A 17045-nucleotide genomic window follows, 5' to 3' on the forward strand; every position below is an offset into this window, starting at 1 on the left:
GCAAAGTGTTTTGAAATCAAGGGCAGAATCGTAACGACTCTACCCACTATTCAAAACACCATAGTGTGAATGGGGCCTTAGATTTTAGCAGATTTACATTGAAAACAGGTACGCACATAGATAATCTATAAACACAACTTTATGGCCTTTCACCAAATAGGGATGAAAGTATATTAACATAACATAATGTAGTCTCCAGCGCCATTATTACAATTTGCCACTTTAGGCTATAAGTAACAAAGGCAAATAAGTGGCATTTCCCTGTTCTATTATTAACCAGAGGCAGTATTCATTAGTTGCTTTTTGAAGGCAAGAAAAGATACCGTATATACTCGAGTATAAGCCGAGTTTTTCAGCACATTTTTTGTGCTGAAAAACGGCCCCCTCGGCTTATACTCGAGTCAACGTCTCCAGGTGTGGGCAGGATGACATGCCGTCCCTGTCATCTGGACACACCCCCGGGATCAATCCTCGCCGATGATTGGCCGCCGGAACTGTAGCTCAGGAGAGGCACACAGGCGCCCAATCACCGGCGAGAAGGTGGAGCTTGGAGAGGAGGAGCCGCGAAGATCGAAGAACTGCGAAGATCGAGCGAGTAAAGAGGAGGAGAGCGGCCGGAGAAGGAAGACATCTGACCGGTAAGTGTGTACCATGGGAGAGGGAGGGAGGGAGCGAGCCCAGGCTGGAGCAGGGGTCACTATTCCTCCCCCCACTGACACCAACGATGGGGCACTATTCCTCCCCCCACTGACACCAACGATGGAGCACTATTCCTCCCCCCACTGACACCAACGATGGAGCACTATTCCTCCCCCCACTGACACCAACGATGGGGCACTATTCCTCCCCCCACTGACACCAACGATGGGGCACTATTCCTCCCCCCACTGACACCAACGATGGGGCACTATTCTTCCCCCCACTGACACCAACGATGGGGCACTATTCCTCCCCCCACTGACACCAACGATGGGGCACTATTCCTCCCCCCACTGACACCAACGATGGAGCACTATTCCTCCCCCCACTGACACCAACGATGGAGCACTATTCCTCCCCCCACTGACACCAACGATGGGGCACTATTCCTCCCCCCACTGACACCAACGATGGGGCACTATTCCTCCCCCCACTGACACCAACGATGGGGCACTATTCCTCCCCCCACTGACACCAACGATGAAGCACTATTCCTCCCCCCACTGACACCAACGATGGGGCACTATTCCTCCCTCCACTGACACCAACGATGGGGCACTATTCCTCCCCCCACTGACACCAACGATGGGGCACTATTCCTCCCCCCACTGACACCAACGATGGGGCACTATTCTTCCCCCCACTGACACCAACGATGGGGCACTATTCCTCCCCCCACTGACACCAACGATGGAGCACTATTCCTCCCCCCACTGACACCAACGATGGGGCACTATTCCTCCCCCCACTGACACCAACGATGGGGCACTATTCCTCCCCCCACTGACACCAACGATGGGGCACTATTCTTCCCCCCACTGACACCAACGATGGGGCACTATTCCTCCCCCCACTGACACCAACGATGGGGCACTATTCCTCCCCCCACTGACACCCCCGGCTTATACTCGAGTCAATAGTTTTTCCCAGTTTTTTGTGGTAAAATTAGGTACCTCGGCTTATATTCGGGTCGGCTTATACTCGAGTATATACGGTAAGTGTTTCCTTAAAAGCTAGGTTTACCTTTTCCAGAAAATAGCCTATGCTGTGAAACGGCCTCAGTAGATATTAAAAAAGGTTCAGCTTTGTAAAATGTAATATCATTTTATTGCATACCTGTAGGCCACTTGCCCCCTGCTTTCCTGGTAGCCTGGCCAAAAAACTCCCAGTTAGCAATCTCCTCATTATTTATTTCAGGTACTTATAAAGCGCAGTCAATTTACGCAGCACTTTACATATATATTGCACTTTCACATCAGTCCCTAACCCTCAAGGGGTGTACAATCTAAGGTCCCTAACTCACATTCATACATACACATACTAGGGCCAATTTAGACAGGATCCAATTAACCTACCGGCATGTCTTTGGAGTGTGGAAGGAAACCAGAGTACCTGGAGAAAACCCACGCAGGCACAGGGAGAACATGCAAACTCAATGCAGGTGGTGCCGTGGTTGTGATTCGAACCAACGACACTAGTACTGCCAGGCGGAAGTGTTAACCATTTAACCACTGTGCTGCCCCACATCCTACATTGTTGCTAGGACGTGAAAATATTGGGTGTTCACGCTCAGCGTTACAAAAGCGAAAACTAACTTTTTTTTTTTTGCCATAACAACAAGGTACGAGAATGGGGTTTGCTCACTGAGAGTTTTTTGCCCAGTTCTCGTGGAAGGGGAGGGGAGTGGAGGGGAGGAAGAGCTCATGAAGGGGAGTTACAGGTATGACAATAAAATAAATGAACATTTTTCAAAGCTATACAGTTTTTTAACTTCTACTGAGGCCTCTTCACCACATAGACTTTTTTTTTAAATGTGAACTTAGCCTTTGAATAAATACTTATCATTTTGTTTTTTAATGAAGTCTTCAGGCTGGTCACATGATGTAGCACAGTCCTTTTTTAAAATCTTTGCCTATTCTCTTGGCAGGGTGGTCTTTAATTATGATGACATAAGCACCACTTTCTGCCCCATTACACTGTGAATGCAGGGCACCATGGTGATGCTGTTTAGGGGTTGGGCCAATGACACCCTGCACTTTCTACGCTTCAGATTTGAATGACGATGAACATCATGCAACCTGACCGAGGACACTTTGTGGTGGAGAAGAGGTACCGTGGAGGACAACAATGGACTGAAGGAGAGTATTACAGCTTGAGCTGCTTTTTCTTTTGCTAACACTAGCTGGTTGACATTTTTTAGAAAAATAAAATGTAGCCCAGAGTTGAATTTTAAATTAAAAAAGTGACCCTATAATCAATACATACTGTTTTGTTTCATGTGTATTTTAATGCTAGGCAAACTTTAAGGCACATACGGACACGGACAGCATGCATTATATATTTGTAAGGCATTATTCACACCACTTTGACTTTTTTAGAGGTTTACTTTAAAGTGTATTTCTATTTCTGCAGTTAAACACACCTGTATGATTGTTATGCATTCCCGATCACACAGCATTACTAATTTTTTGTTAATATTTGTTACCTTTTAGATGTTTCTCAGGAGGTGTCATGGCTGACTACAAGGTTTTTTGAACAATGTTAGAGTGAACCTGTCCCAGGTCTGTCCTGATTAACATGCAATGCAAAAAGCCCAGCTTCTATTCCTTTAATCCTTTGTTAGGACAGATAGGGGTTGATTTACTAAAACTGGAAAGTGCAATGGCTGGTGCAGCTCTGCATTAAAACCATTCAGCTTCCAGGTTTTTTTCAAAGCCTAATTGAACAGCTGAAGTTAGAAGCTGATTGGTTATCATGCTGCACCAGATTTTGCACTCTCTAGTTTTAGTAAATCAACCCCATAGTGTTCAAATCGAGTTAGCTTTGGCAATGAATATCTTCCTACACAGTGCAGACAGGATTAATTAGGACAGACATACCTGTCCTGTCCTCTCATAAACAAAGAAAACTACCTAGGATTTTTCCCAGCTGGAGGCCATCTAAAAAAGGTAAGCAGCATTTATTTTTTTAACTAATGCAGTATGGATGGAGGCATGTAACAAATATAAAGTAGGATTTATCTCAATTTGGTTGCAAATGTGGAAATAAACTTTAAAAGCACTTGTAGATTGGAAGAACCTCATGGCAATTATGTGACCAGCCCATTGTTATAGAGATTACTGAGCATCCAAAGTTTTTGTACCAGTGCAAAGTACAATGCAATGCAAGTGAAAGAGAAAAGGTTATATTGTTGATAGCAGAGATTTTTCATCATGCTGGAAAACATCAGCAACAGTTGTAGTGTCAGTCACTTTTACACACCTATAGCAAAATTTCTCAGTCTTTTAGTTATTGCAGACCCAGGTTTTAGTGCACACCTAAAGTAGTGCAGATGTCCAACATAAGTGTAAATTCTGCAATCAGAATCATATATCATACATTATAACTTGACATTATTTTTGTTAGCTTGTTTAACTTCTAACTAGTAAAAATGCTGGTAAAAATCAATATTATATGTATATAATATGCTGACAGAGTATCATATGTAAACGGCACATGTAAACGGGATCTGCTGTCCATCACCTTTTCAGTTTATAGATTTGAAACAAGTAATGTGACCCACATGCAGCCACATCACAACATCTCCACGTCTCTGTTTACAGCCTGTCTCCTGGATTTATGTTGCTACTAGTGTTTCCATAACCGCACCATCTGCTGGTGGATAAAGCAGACATGTTTATCAAACACCTGGGCATCCCCTTTCATCGCATTGGGAGAAAGGCTTTGTCACGGCTCGCAAGCATTTTATTCCTTGCATAATTCGACATAACATCCTTTACAGCTGGGTTATGGGCACATCAAATTTACCTGCTTCCTTGTAGTCTCATTGAACCTCACATTCAAAGGGAAATAGTTTAGAGTACATTTATTTAACTTTTTTTTACTATGTCTACAACAAAATTATGAATAAACATAAAAAGCCAGACTCCAGTCACCATCATTCTATTAGCTTTGGAGAGGATATTATCTGGTTACTTCTGCAGTAGTAATCCCATGATAGGTTTCTTTATATAGCTTAAATAGATTGCTTTCAGTTGCTCTAGATAGTACAGCTTCCACTAATATTAGATTGTGCAATTACATGCTCTAATATAGCCTTAAAGTGTATCTATGGACAAAAAAACATGCAGTACATATCTGCAATATACACACATTTCTCCTATGTTTTGCATCTTTTAAAGTTGTGGGTGGGTGAAGCATGGTGCAGTAGCAGTGAACAAATGGAGTTTGGTTGCAGTTTACAAGTTGTATTGAAGGAACAACTCAAAGATACAAACAGCCTAGCAGGAAGACTCCTGGCTGGGAACAGTCACTGTTCTGTCCGAAAATGTAGCACGGAGCTGATTCTGATGCACTGGTAGCTTCTGTCTCCGAGGGTGTAATGCGACCTGGCCAGTCGGAGCCCAATGGGGAAGGATATCGTGTCCATACTCGACCAGAACCTTTCCCTACTGCTATTCACCTTCACTGGCAGGCTGGTAACTTGTCCCTACCCTGTCCACTTGCCAAATGCACACCAAGCCCAGCAGCCAGGGTCTTAAATAGACTCTGCCTGACCCAAAATGACATCCAAAGTCACATGTGGAGACGGCATCCAACCGGATCACTTCTCCAGTGACCCAGGAAACCATTGAGAAATATGTTATTATTATTATTATTATTATACAGGATTTATATAGCGCCAACAGTTTGCTCAGTGCTTTACAATATAACAGGAGACAATACAGCAACAATACAGTTCAATACAAGAGGGATAGGAAGGCCCTGCTCCTTGGAGCTTACAATCTAGGAGATTCCTCTTCCTCTTGACTTCCTCTCCCTCTGCGGTGCTGCTATGGATGCAGTAGGGAAAAGAGACTGCACATGCCTACAAGGTACTGCAAGTATAGAAAAATACCTGCTGATCTGCCAGTAAAGCAAGTCGTACATGGATCAAAACGTAGCTGTTTCAGCAGGGATCAACTGAATTTCCATGTATGGGCATTGTGGTTGAACAGAGATTGATTGATCTACTGGTCGACATCTGTACAAGCTCCTTGTCAGATTTTTCCCACTCGATCAGGGCTGCAGGCTATAGCCTACAGCAGTGATCAGTGTATTCTGATGGCAGGGAAGTCTTCCTACTTTCAGGATACAATAGCTCAGTGGAGAGGGTTCCCTCATCCACATCAAAACTGACTAATTTATGGGCTACTTAATCCAGGGTGCATCTAACTTCCTGTTTTTTTGTGTGTGTTTTTGTGCATTGTACATGTACAGAACAAGTTCTAAGATTGACATAAAGGTTACAAGACAACAGTGTGATGGCCCAGTTACAGTTCAAAGCACAAAGACTTATAAAGAAAAAGTGTCCTTTGGAAAATTAGTGTAGGAGGAACATCCAAGCTGCAGAACTTAACATGTAGGCAAGGTGGCAATTATCACACTGAACAATACAAGTCTCCAAATGGGATCAACAGATGCATTGTATACTGCATGAACCTATTACCATTAATCTTGATTTGGAATGAGAAAAAAGAGTTATCCAGGTTATCACAATGTAAAATAACTATAGGAACGTCCTCCTTCTCTTGTGTCAAGGGAATTAGGATGAGAAAAAAGGAGAAATTTAGGAAGTGTTGGTCCCACCCAAAGTGGGGTCTGTTATATCTTAAATACCAGAAGGCGGGATCAGTAAAGGAAGAGCTGGGAGGGCTAGGAAGAGTGTGAATGGAAGAAGAGGGGTAAATTCTCTTACTACCACAACCCCTAAACCCCCTCCCCAGGAGGGACAGCAGACAGCTATTAGAAAGTACTGAGGTCAGAGCCCAACCTTTTAATGTTGGAAATTCACAGAAGCAGCCATTGTATCAATGTCCCTTTTTGGGAAAATGTTTGGTGGATCATTGCTATCTAACATCCTGTTTGAGCTAACAGCACAGTACCTTCACTGCACTAAAATTCTAATCAACATTATCAGCCCTGCCTGCTCAACTTCCGAACTCAAATTATCCCCCACCCCACTTCGCATGCATGCATTGTTCTTCTTCTCAATAAAACAGTGCTACTGCCTTGACTCCTAGGACCCTGCCCACACACCGTATGGGAGCTTGTGGAGTATAGCTCACCCTGGAACCCTTGCCAACCAGCGCTCCATCGACCTGCTCGTCCAGACCTGCGAGGACTTCGGCCAAGCTTCGGGGGCAAAGGTCAACTGCGGGAAGTCGGAAGTCATGCTCTTCGGAAAGTGGTTCCTGCCTTCTTCTGCATCCATGCCCTTTGGCATCAAGACAGACTTCATGAAGGTTTTGGGAGTTTGGTTTGGTGCCGAGGGCGCAGCCCTGAAGTCTTGGGAGGAGAGACTGGCCAAGATGCGCCAAAAGTTTGGACTCTGGAGCCTCAGAGACCTCACCATCGAAGGGAAGACACTGGTACTCCGCAGCGAGATTCTCCCTGTGTTGCAGTACCTCGCCCAGGCCTGGCCCCCTCGGGTCAACACCTGCAAGGCCATCACCAGGGCGGTGTTTCACTTCATCTGGGGCTCCAAGATGGACAGAGTGAAGCGGGCAGTCATGTTCAAGGAACCCCTCAAGGGCGGTAAGGGCGTGCCCGACATCGCCACCCAGCTGAGGGTGTTCTTTGCTTGCAACTGCATCCGCAGAACTTTGCCAAGACGGACTATGGACTCTGGCGGGAACGCAATGTCTCGCTTCTTCCTGTTGCCTCTCTGGAGGTCCCTGGGGTGGGACACTTGGGATAGTTCCATCCCCTACAACTGGGACACTCCTTGGTACTACTTGGATACTTTCAAGTTCATCAGGGAGCAAGGGCTACAGGGAGTCAAGCCTGACTTGTGGAAGCCAAAGACTATCTACAAGCTCATCCGAGCCAGCGACATTTTGGAGTCGGTTCCAGGCCTGCCTTCGGACACCTGCAAGGTGGTCTGGAGGAATGTTTCTTCAAACATCCTCACCAACAGGCACAAAGACCTGGCATGGATGGCTATCCAGGGGGGACTGCCTCTCAGGACATTTATGCATGCCAGGAACCTGAGCAGATACAGACACTGCCCCTTCTGCATCATCCATGAGGAAACGTCTTACCACGTTTTCTGGGAGTGCTCATTTGCTCAGGCCCTGTTGGGGGCCCTGGAACCTGAACTCAAGGACTTTGTGCCACAGACAGCCATCACTCACTTTGGGGTGTTGAATGGACTGTTCCGTGGAACCTTTTCTCTGGAGGACATTGACAGCGCCTGGCGGGTGCTGTGCTGTTTTAAGGACGCTTTATGGTGCGCCAGAAAGCGCCTCACCCTCCAGCGGGAGAGGATGTCCATTGAGGACTGCCGCAGACTGACCCTCAGTCTGCTCAGAGACTATTCCTTGATGGACTTTAAGGAGGAAGAGGACGTCTGAAGATTTCCCCCTTCCCCCTACTCCCCCTTGCGTGTCTTTGTCCCTTCAATAAAGCTTCGGGCCTGTGTTTCCCCCCTCCCCCCCTTCCCCCCCCCCCACACACCCGATGCCTATTGTTGACCGTGTTTTTCAGTTATCGTTATCGTGCATGACATAGTGACTAGGAAATGTATATTGTATTAGGATGCTACAGTTTTTGGGGTAAGCGGCGTCATGCATGACGTGGTGGTCCGGGGGATTCATCCTCCGTGCACATCACGTCAGGCATCATACCGCTGAGCGAATGTATTTATTTGCCTGACTGTATTTATCGTATGCTTGGAACTGTATTGCTATGTGGTGCGCTGCGTCGCAGTACAGGGTGAGATGTACCCCGATTACACGTAACATGTTGTTTTTGATGCTTCTGCAATAAAAGTATCTTTTCAATCAAAAAATAGCTCACCCTGGAACCTGAACTCAAGGACTTTGTGCCACAGACAGCCATCACTCACTTTGGGGTGTTGAATGGACTGTTCTGTGGAACCTTTTCTCTGGAGGACATTGACAGCGCCTGGCGGGTGCTGTGCTGTTTTAAGGACGCTTTATGGTGCGCCAGAAAGCGCCTCACCCTCCAGCGGGAGAGGATGTCCATTGAGGACTGCCGCAGACTGACCCTCAGTCTGCTCAGAGACTATTCCTTGATGGACTTTAAGGAGGAAGAGGACGTCTGAAGATTTCCCCCTTCCCCCTACTCCCCCTTGCGTGTCTTTGTCCCTTCAATAAAGCTTCGGGCCTGTGTTTCCCCCTTCCTCCCCCTTCCCCCCCCCCCACACACCTGATGCCTATTGTTGACCGTGTTTTTCAGTTATCGTTATCGTGCATGACATAGTGACTAGGAAATGTATATTGTATTAGGATGCTACAGTTTTTGGGGTAAGCGGCGTCATGCATGACGTGGTGGTCCGGGGGATTCATCCTCCGCGCACATCACGTCAGGCATCATACCGCTGAGCGAATGTATTTATTTGCCTGACTGTATTTATCGTATGCTTGGAACTGTATTGCTATGTGGTGCGCTGCGTCGCAGTACAGGGTGAGATGTGCCCCGATTACACGTAACATGTTGTTTTTGATGCTTCTGCAATAAAAGTATCTTTTCAATCAAAAATAGCTCAGGGGACGCCTCAGGGCCTGGTCTGTGCACAATTCGGCACGGTACCACTTTTTTATTTTTTCTTTCTCTTATTTATTTATTTATTATGCACTTACCCACGTTTGTCACTTTTTCTTTGCCTTATGTGTGTGTTTTTCACGGATGGAGGGTGTGGGTCCTCGGGCCTACCCTGAAGTCTAGGGGGAGGATGTGTGGCCATACGGTTCCTTCCTCCCCTGATCCCTAGAGGACTCTTCTTCGGGAGAGTCCCCTTGCCTAGTACTGAATGTCCGGTTTCGGCTGGGCATAGGGAACGGTGGTCCACCAGGCCTTTTGGCCAGGAGGACCAAGTGGGAACCTTGTCCCCGTCAGGAGCTTCGTGCCCCGGGGGATCAGGGTAAGCGGTCCAAGCCCCTTTAGGGGTAGGACACAGCACACCCCTAAGTGCACTTTTTGTGTGGTGTTTTTGCACTTGCACTTTTTTGTGAAACACTTACGGGTTTTTCGTTATAGTTGCACGTTTGCGGACTTTAAAAAAAAAAAAAATAGCTCAGGGGACGCTCGCTTCTTGGCCTTTTGGCTAAGATCAAGTGTAGTATCTGTTCTTATCAGTGTCCAGTGGGGGTGCTCCCGACCATTCTAGCTTTGCGGGGATGGTTGTTGTATAGTACTCTCACTGGTATGATGGGGGTCCGGAAGGCTAGTACCGGAGGGACAGAAACCGGGGAGCGCCACGAGTTAAGCTGGGGCCCCGGGAGTAATTCCTCTGAGAAGACTGGAAAGACCCAGTACCTCCTGATTTGGACGGATCTACCTTGGTCTGGCCTGGGGCTGGGGACGCAAAAAGTCCGCAAACTCAGTGCCCCCTGAGTAGTCGCCTCAGGGGTGTCACTAGTAACACTTGGGTGTGGGACCCCACGGTGTGAAGATGACACATGGCCACTGTTTTTCACCTCTTTTTGCACAGCGCCCTAAGGACCAGGTCTTTTGGCTAAGTCCAGGGCAATTTTTGCTACGGGCCTCAGGGCCTGGTCTGTGCACATTTCGGCACGGTACCATTTTTTTATTTTATTTACTTTACTTTATTTATTTATTTATTATGCACTCCCACGTTTGTCACTTTTTTCTTTGCCTTATGTGTGTGTTTTTCACGGATGGAGGGTGTGGGTCCTCGGGCCTACCCTGAAGTCTAGGGGGAGGATGTGTGGCCATACGGTTCCTTCCTCCCCTGATCCCTAGAGGACTCTTCTTCGGGAGAGTCCCCTTGCCTAGTACTGAATGTCCGGCTTCGGCTGGGCATAGGGAACGGTGGTCCACCAGGCCTTTTGGCCAGGAGGACCAAGTGGGAACCTTGTCCCCGTCAGGAGCTTCGTGCCCCGGGGGATCAGGGTAAGCGGTCCAAGCCCCTTTAGGGGTAGGACACAGCACACCCCTAAGTGCACTTTTTGTGTGGTGTTTTTGCACTTGCACTTTTTTGTGAAACACTTACGGGTTTTTTCGTTATAGTTGCACGTTTGCGGACTTAAAAAAAAAAAAAAAAAATAGCTCAGGGGACGTGCAAACGTCAGTGGAAATTGATCTCCCAGTAGATGCCTAGTGATGATGTCAAAGGGCATAAATAAAGCAGTTTCTTGCTACAGTATCAATGTAAACAAAAACAACACACTGGAACATACTCTAGAGGGGGAGTGGGAGGTTTGGAGATACATTAAATGTAAGTAATGCCTGGACCTATCCTTTTCATTTGAAGACACATAGTAGTGGAAGAGGAAATCATGGGTTCTCAGTGTAGTGAATCTGAGGCCTTGAAATCAAAGCACCTATTAAAACATTGACCTAGGAATGGACATACCCTGCTAAACAAAAGTGGAAACAAGAAAAAAGTGGTTGTCAGTGGATGAACATATGACAAAGGGGGATATAAATGGATAGAAAATAGACTGAAGATTGAAGACTGAAAATGTGATTAAAGGGCCATCAAAGAATAGTTGGTGAACATAGTGGGCCTTCCTTGGCTCCAGACTGAGTAGCTATACAGTGTGCTGAATTCATCACTAGACCTGCAGACTAGGGTAGGTAAAACATGATCAACCATACCTGCAAAATGATCATATTTACATTCCTGTGTCTAAAGTAGATTTTTTTAATGGGCCGGAACACTGAACACCATTTGTCTATCATCATCATTCTGCTTTTGTTTCCTCCTACATTCTTGCTATGAAACTGATGACATCTATACAGTAATGCTCTCACTATGGAACAGCTGCACTCTATTATAGCCATTTTGATTAATATTCACCATAGCAATTGTGGGCATTTTCACTATGGCATTGATAGACATTTCTATTGACAACACTTTGATCTGTCTTTAGTACTGCTTGGTAATTTTACTGTGATTTTTTATTTGTGTCATCTCCACAATGGTACAGTCAGAGCTTAAGGAAAATGCTATCCAAATTTTTAAATGAGACAAAATATATATTTTTTAATTTGGGTGTGTGAGTGTGTGTGTAACTTCTGTCAATTTTTTGCCCTCTGTGGCCCATTAGTAAACTTTCATTTCAGTTTTGGAGGAAATCCCTGTCACCAATGTCACCAGAACTAGTATCTGCATTGAAAGATTTCCCATCTTCCCCTGTTCTGGTGACAACCCAAAATGTAGTACCCTTGTGATACAGGACAAATAAGGTAAATCTGCCTAAAGGAGCACAGGCAGCAATTGAAACCTAACACGTTATAATCTCTCTTCACTCTATCTAAAACTAAAAAAAGCTTTGCTTTAAGTTATTCTTTTTACGGCATTTTTTTGTGCACGTTAAAATTGGCATTTTTGGCTATAAAATTACTTAAACCTTTAAAACATATATTTTCTGAAAGCAAAGAATCTGTAGAATAAAAAGATGGAAGTTGCAATATTTTACGCTGCATGCTATTTGCACAACTGTTGATCAAACCTATTTTTTCAGCAAACGTTTTTTTTTTACAAAATATAAGATGAGGTTATGTTGAGTAAATAGATACCAAATATGTCAGGCCTCAAAACTGTGCTCGCCTGCAAAACGATGAAAAGCTGCCTTTTATTGATGATCAGTTTAGAAATAACAGTAATTTTTCATCATTTACATACATGTGCTTTCCCAATGAGTGCATCTGAATTTGTGTGTGTGGGGGGCAGCAGGGGTGCTTTTACATTTTTTTTTTTCATATTTTACTTTTAACACTTTTTAAAGGATACGTTTACTTTTGAGAACATGTTACATGTTCCACCCATTTTTAGGGTGGAACATGTAACATGTTCCTAATGCTGCAGCAGCTGCCTGTTTCCCCCTTTCCCCCCTTCCTTTGACAGCAGTATTGAGAGAAGTTCCCCATACAAGCTGTTGTTTTTTTTGTTTTTTTAATGTAATCTTTATTTAGGGTAAAAAAACAGTAAATAGAAAATCAAATAGATGTGTCTCAATCAATATGAGCAGGAAGAATCATAACCAAGGAGGCAAGCTCCAGTCTTCCGATGCCTCTGGCATTCAAGCTTAAAAGATAGCATAATAAACTAACTTGAGACAAAAACTAAAACAAAAAAGACCAAATGAAGGCATCCAGGGTAGCCAATATGAGATCTCATTACAATACGTAAACACAAACATGTCAACCACATCTAGTTCTGGAGCTGAAAGGTAAAAGGTGTCAATAGGCACAATTAAAAGGAAGCCCCAACTACCACCTCCTAAAGGTGATAGCGGCAGGAGGGGAAAATCATGATTGCTGATGTGCATGGACAAGTTGTCCGAAGGTGGCATCCAGCAGAGCTAAATCTAAGCTGTAGGAGAGTGCAAGTGATCTGAAGGCGTCGTGCCGCCAGGATGCCCATATAGTGTTTAAGTGGTCTTGGGTACCCTTACATGTGGCAATCCACTCCTCAGCCTCCATGATCTCCGTCACCTTCCCAATCCAATAGGCATAGTGGGAGTGTGAAGCAAAAAATGTTCAGGAGATAGGGGGAAATCTATGTCTAAAATCCCTGCTATGCGGTCTCGGATGACCACCCAGAAAGGCGAAAGCACAAGGCAATCCCACCAAATGTGGAGGAATGTACCTGTCTGTCCACAGACTCTCCAGCAGTGGTCAGCAACGGAGGGGTAGATCCGGACAAGTGTGATGAGCATACGGTACCATCTTGACAGAAATTTATAGTTATTCTTCTGAGTCTTAGTGTCAATAGAATTTGAATGTGTCAATCGGTATACTGTAGGAGTTGCAGTTGCTTGTCAGTAAACTTACACTGGAGGTCTCGTTCCCATTCCCTAATATATATCGGTTTAGAAATGGAGGTAGCAAAAGCAAGTAAATTATAGAGGATTGATATCATATATGGGACGGGGTCTCTGGAAGCCCACAGGCGCTTGAAGCTTTTGAGGGTGGGCCTAATCTGCGTAAGGTGAGTCTGTGTGAAAAAGAAATGGCGTAACTGGAAGTGGTTTCGGAAATCAAAAGGGAAGCAACCAAAGCACACACTAAGATAGGTAAGAGAGGCCAGAGTACCTCCTTCCATAAAATGAGACAAACTAATAATTCCATCCCTTACCCATGGTCCAAAATAGGAAAACTGTTCCCCTGGCGGAAACCACGGGAATCCCCCTACCGGTGCCAATGGTGAAATGGGGGGGGGGGGCAGTGATAGTGACCTATTCAGCCTATCCCAGAATGCTAGAACGGGTGGTCAATGGAGAGACCCAATTTGAGAAACCCCTAGTGCCTGATGGGACCAAGGTGCGTAGGACAAGTTCTGGCCCGCTATAGATTTTTTAAGGGAAACCCAGAGCTTGGAGGAAACATGAAATCTTCAGTTAAGAATCCACTGAAGTGCAGTTGCCCTGTAATAAGAGTTGTATGTTAGGCATACCCAAACTCCCCATCCGTTTAGACCATTTCTATATACCCCAGGCCAACTGTGGCCTCTTGCCACCCAAAACAAACAAGGTAAAATGATGACGAAGCTCCAGAAAAAGGGTTTAGACAGGGAGACAGGTACCATCTGCATGAAGAAAAGTATACAGGCAAAATGGTAATTTTTATAATATTAATATGAACCTATCCATGTAAATGTCATCCCATCCCATGCCTGAAATTTACCCAGTAAAGGGGCATAGTTAGAGGCATAAAGGGAATGTACGCGATCAGTGAGGTGGATACCTAAATACAGTAGAGAGTTAAGTGTCCAGGTGAATGAGAAGGCATCCTTCAAGACGGAAGCGAGATTCGGAGGTATAGTAATCAGTAAAATTTCGTATTTTGCGTAATTGATCTTAAAGTTGGACACTTGGCCATAGGCAGTTAGTTCCTCCAGCAGGTTTGGCAGTGAGGTAGTGGGGTCTGTGACATGAAAAAGGATATCATCTGTGTATTCTGAGAGTTTGTGCTCCATGGAGCCTACCAGAACTCCCATGATGTTTTGGTTAGCTTGGATTTTCCAAAGTAAGGGTTCCAGGATTAGAGCAAACAGGAGAGGGGAGAATGGACACCCCTATCTCATGCCATTCCTGATGGGGAACAACGCAGAGAGGGACCCATTAACCTTGACCTGTGCAGTTGGGGAGGTATAAAGTGCGGCAATCCAGCTTAACATATGATGAACCAGGTAGACCCAAGAAAACTCCAATCCACCCTATTGAACTCCTTCTCAGCATCAATTAAAAGAATTAGATAGGAAGTGAGATGATCATACGTACGTGCCCAGTGAACAAGCTGGATTGCTCTGATGGAGTTATCTCTAGCTTCATGTCCCACAATAAATCCCGTCTGGTCGGGATGAATTAGGCAGAGTGAGGTCCTTTCCTTCCTGTGGGAGGACAGTAATGTGTGCTAATAAGCCACTTGAAGGGATGTGACCTTGGGAAGCTAGGGAGTACCTACACAAATGGGGTTGGAGCAGAGGAAAGAACTTCATATAGTAAGCTTTAGTGAAACCGTCAGTCCCTGGGCTTTCCCATTTGGTAGGGTCTTCACAGTCGCTAACAGCTCCTCAGGGGAGATAGGTTGTTCTAGTTCTGCCCGTTGTTCGGAGGAAAGGGCCTGCAGTCCCGAAGAGGAGAGATAGGCCTCAATACAGGATTTTTTCTGCAAGGCATCTAAAGGAGAGAAAGAAGAGTCCAAATCATACAAGGCTGTGTAATAGTCGTGGAACAATGAGGCAATTTTTGAAGTGTGGTGCGTCTTGAACCCTGAGGGGGAATGGAGTTTATGAAGAAGGGTGGAAGCGCGACATTTACGCAGTGCCCTAGCAAGCATCCTTCCAACGTGTTCATAATTTTGATGCACGACATACCGAAGTCAGCGGCAAATACGGCTGTCTAAAAGTTTAAAGAAGAGCTTGCGTAATTCCATCAAGCATCTCTGAGTGTCGGAGTCAGCCTGTTGCTTATGTTGCAGCTCTGCATTTTGTAATGCAGAAAGGACTTGATGAAAGTCTGCCTGCCTCTCTTTCTTAAGCCTGGAGCCCTGAGCAATGAGAGTACCTTGGACAACCATCTTATGGCCCTCTCAAAGAACACCATCGCTGACCTTCCCAGTATTATTCTCAGCAAAATAATGTGCGTTAGAGTGTCTGAGGCTTTTGCCACTGCAACAACATCATCCAAAAGATGCTCATTTAGCCATCCTTGCTCTGGCTGCAGATTGGGGTAGTAGGAGAGAAGCCATAACTGGGACATGGTCAGAGATGGTGATCTGTTCTATAGTAGAATCAGTTAAAAGATCTAGAGTGTTTTGATCCACAAACAGTAGGTCAATTCTAGTATAGGTATCATGTACCTTGGAATAATAGCTGTAGTCCCTCTCAGACGCATGTAGAACCCTCCAGCCATCCACCAAAGCCCTATTTTGGAGAGATTTGCAGAAGTGTTCCAGAAAAGCATAGGAATGGGTTGGGTGTTTTTAGGAAAAATCCAAAGAGGGATCTGGGCAAACGTTAAAGTCCCCACCTATGATCAATTGTCCCTCCCTAAAGTCAGCCAAAAGTTTCAGGACCAAGTCAAGGAAGGTAAGCTGTTGAGAATTTGGTGCGTGTAGTGTAGTGAAGGTGTACTTTTGACTCATTATGGTGTCTTTCAGGAAAACATAACGACCCTGAGAATCAGCATAGTGATCATCAGGTTGAAAAGGTAAGTGTTTATGAATAGCAATTGCAGTGCCCTGAGACTTTGCTATCGGGGAGTTACTTAGGTACCAGTGAGAGAAAAGATGGGTCGAAGCTTGGGCTCCGAAGTATGGGTAAAATGCGTTTCCTGCAAGAATAGTAAATGCACCCCTAACCGCTTCATCTCTAACCATAGCCTATTGCGCTTTTTGAGAGAACAGAGACCACGTACATTGTAAGACACTACCTTAACCGTAGCCATGGCGAATATAAAGAACACTGTCCAGGTGACCAAATGGATTAACCCAGCCTAGATGTGGTTTTCAACAGCAGTGTACCCTGGAAGTACAAAGAAAAAAATTAACAATGAAAAATGCTACAGGGATCATATGATAACATGTAAGCAGGGCCCTAGGGCTCACAAGTGGCCACCCACTGACAAAGTACTGCTTGCCCAACCCAGGAAGCAAGTCCAAAAGGACCAGGCTACCAAGGTGGGGCAAGGCACCCTCTAAGGGGCAATCACCCAAATGGGGTAACCCTACATGGGAAACGTAGTCGGACATACAGGGTACATTAGTGCTCCTGCCTCCAACACATTAGCATATACAAAATGAAGTAAAAACATATGGCAGGGATATATGCATAAAGTCCCTGCTGCGATCACAACCCAGTCTGTGCCAGG

At 45.2% G+C, this 17045-nt stretch overlaps 1 long non-coding RNA gene and 1 pseudogene across 1 annotated transcript in view; both read left to right on the plus strand.

The window, feature by feature from the left end:
* The first annotated feature begins 9788 nt into the window (after nucleotides 1–9788).
* On the plus strand, nucleotides 9789–9949 carry LOC149467848 (U2 spliceosomal RNA; annotated as a pseudogene).
* Nucleotides 9950–10995: 1046 nt separating this feature from the next.
* The window catches only part of LOC149467849 (uncharacterized), a 61780-nt gene continuing 55730 nt past the window's right edge, over nucleotides 10996–17045 (plus strand). Inside the window, exon 1 of the long non-coding RNA XR_016311825.1 lies at nucleotides 10996–11300. This is a non-coding gene — a long non-coding RNA (uncharacterized LOC149467849). The remainder of the gene's footprint in view (nucleotides 11301–17045) is intronic.

Source organism: Staurois parvus, unplaced genomic scaffold (assembly GCF_062004578.1).
Source record: "Staurois parvus isolate SC_StPar_1 unplaced genomic scaffold, SC_StPar_1.0 ptg000099l, whole genome shotgun sequence".
Taxonomy (NCBI): domain Eukaryota; kingdom Metazoa; phylum Chordata; class Amphibia; order Anura; family Ranidae; genus Staurois; species Staurois parvus.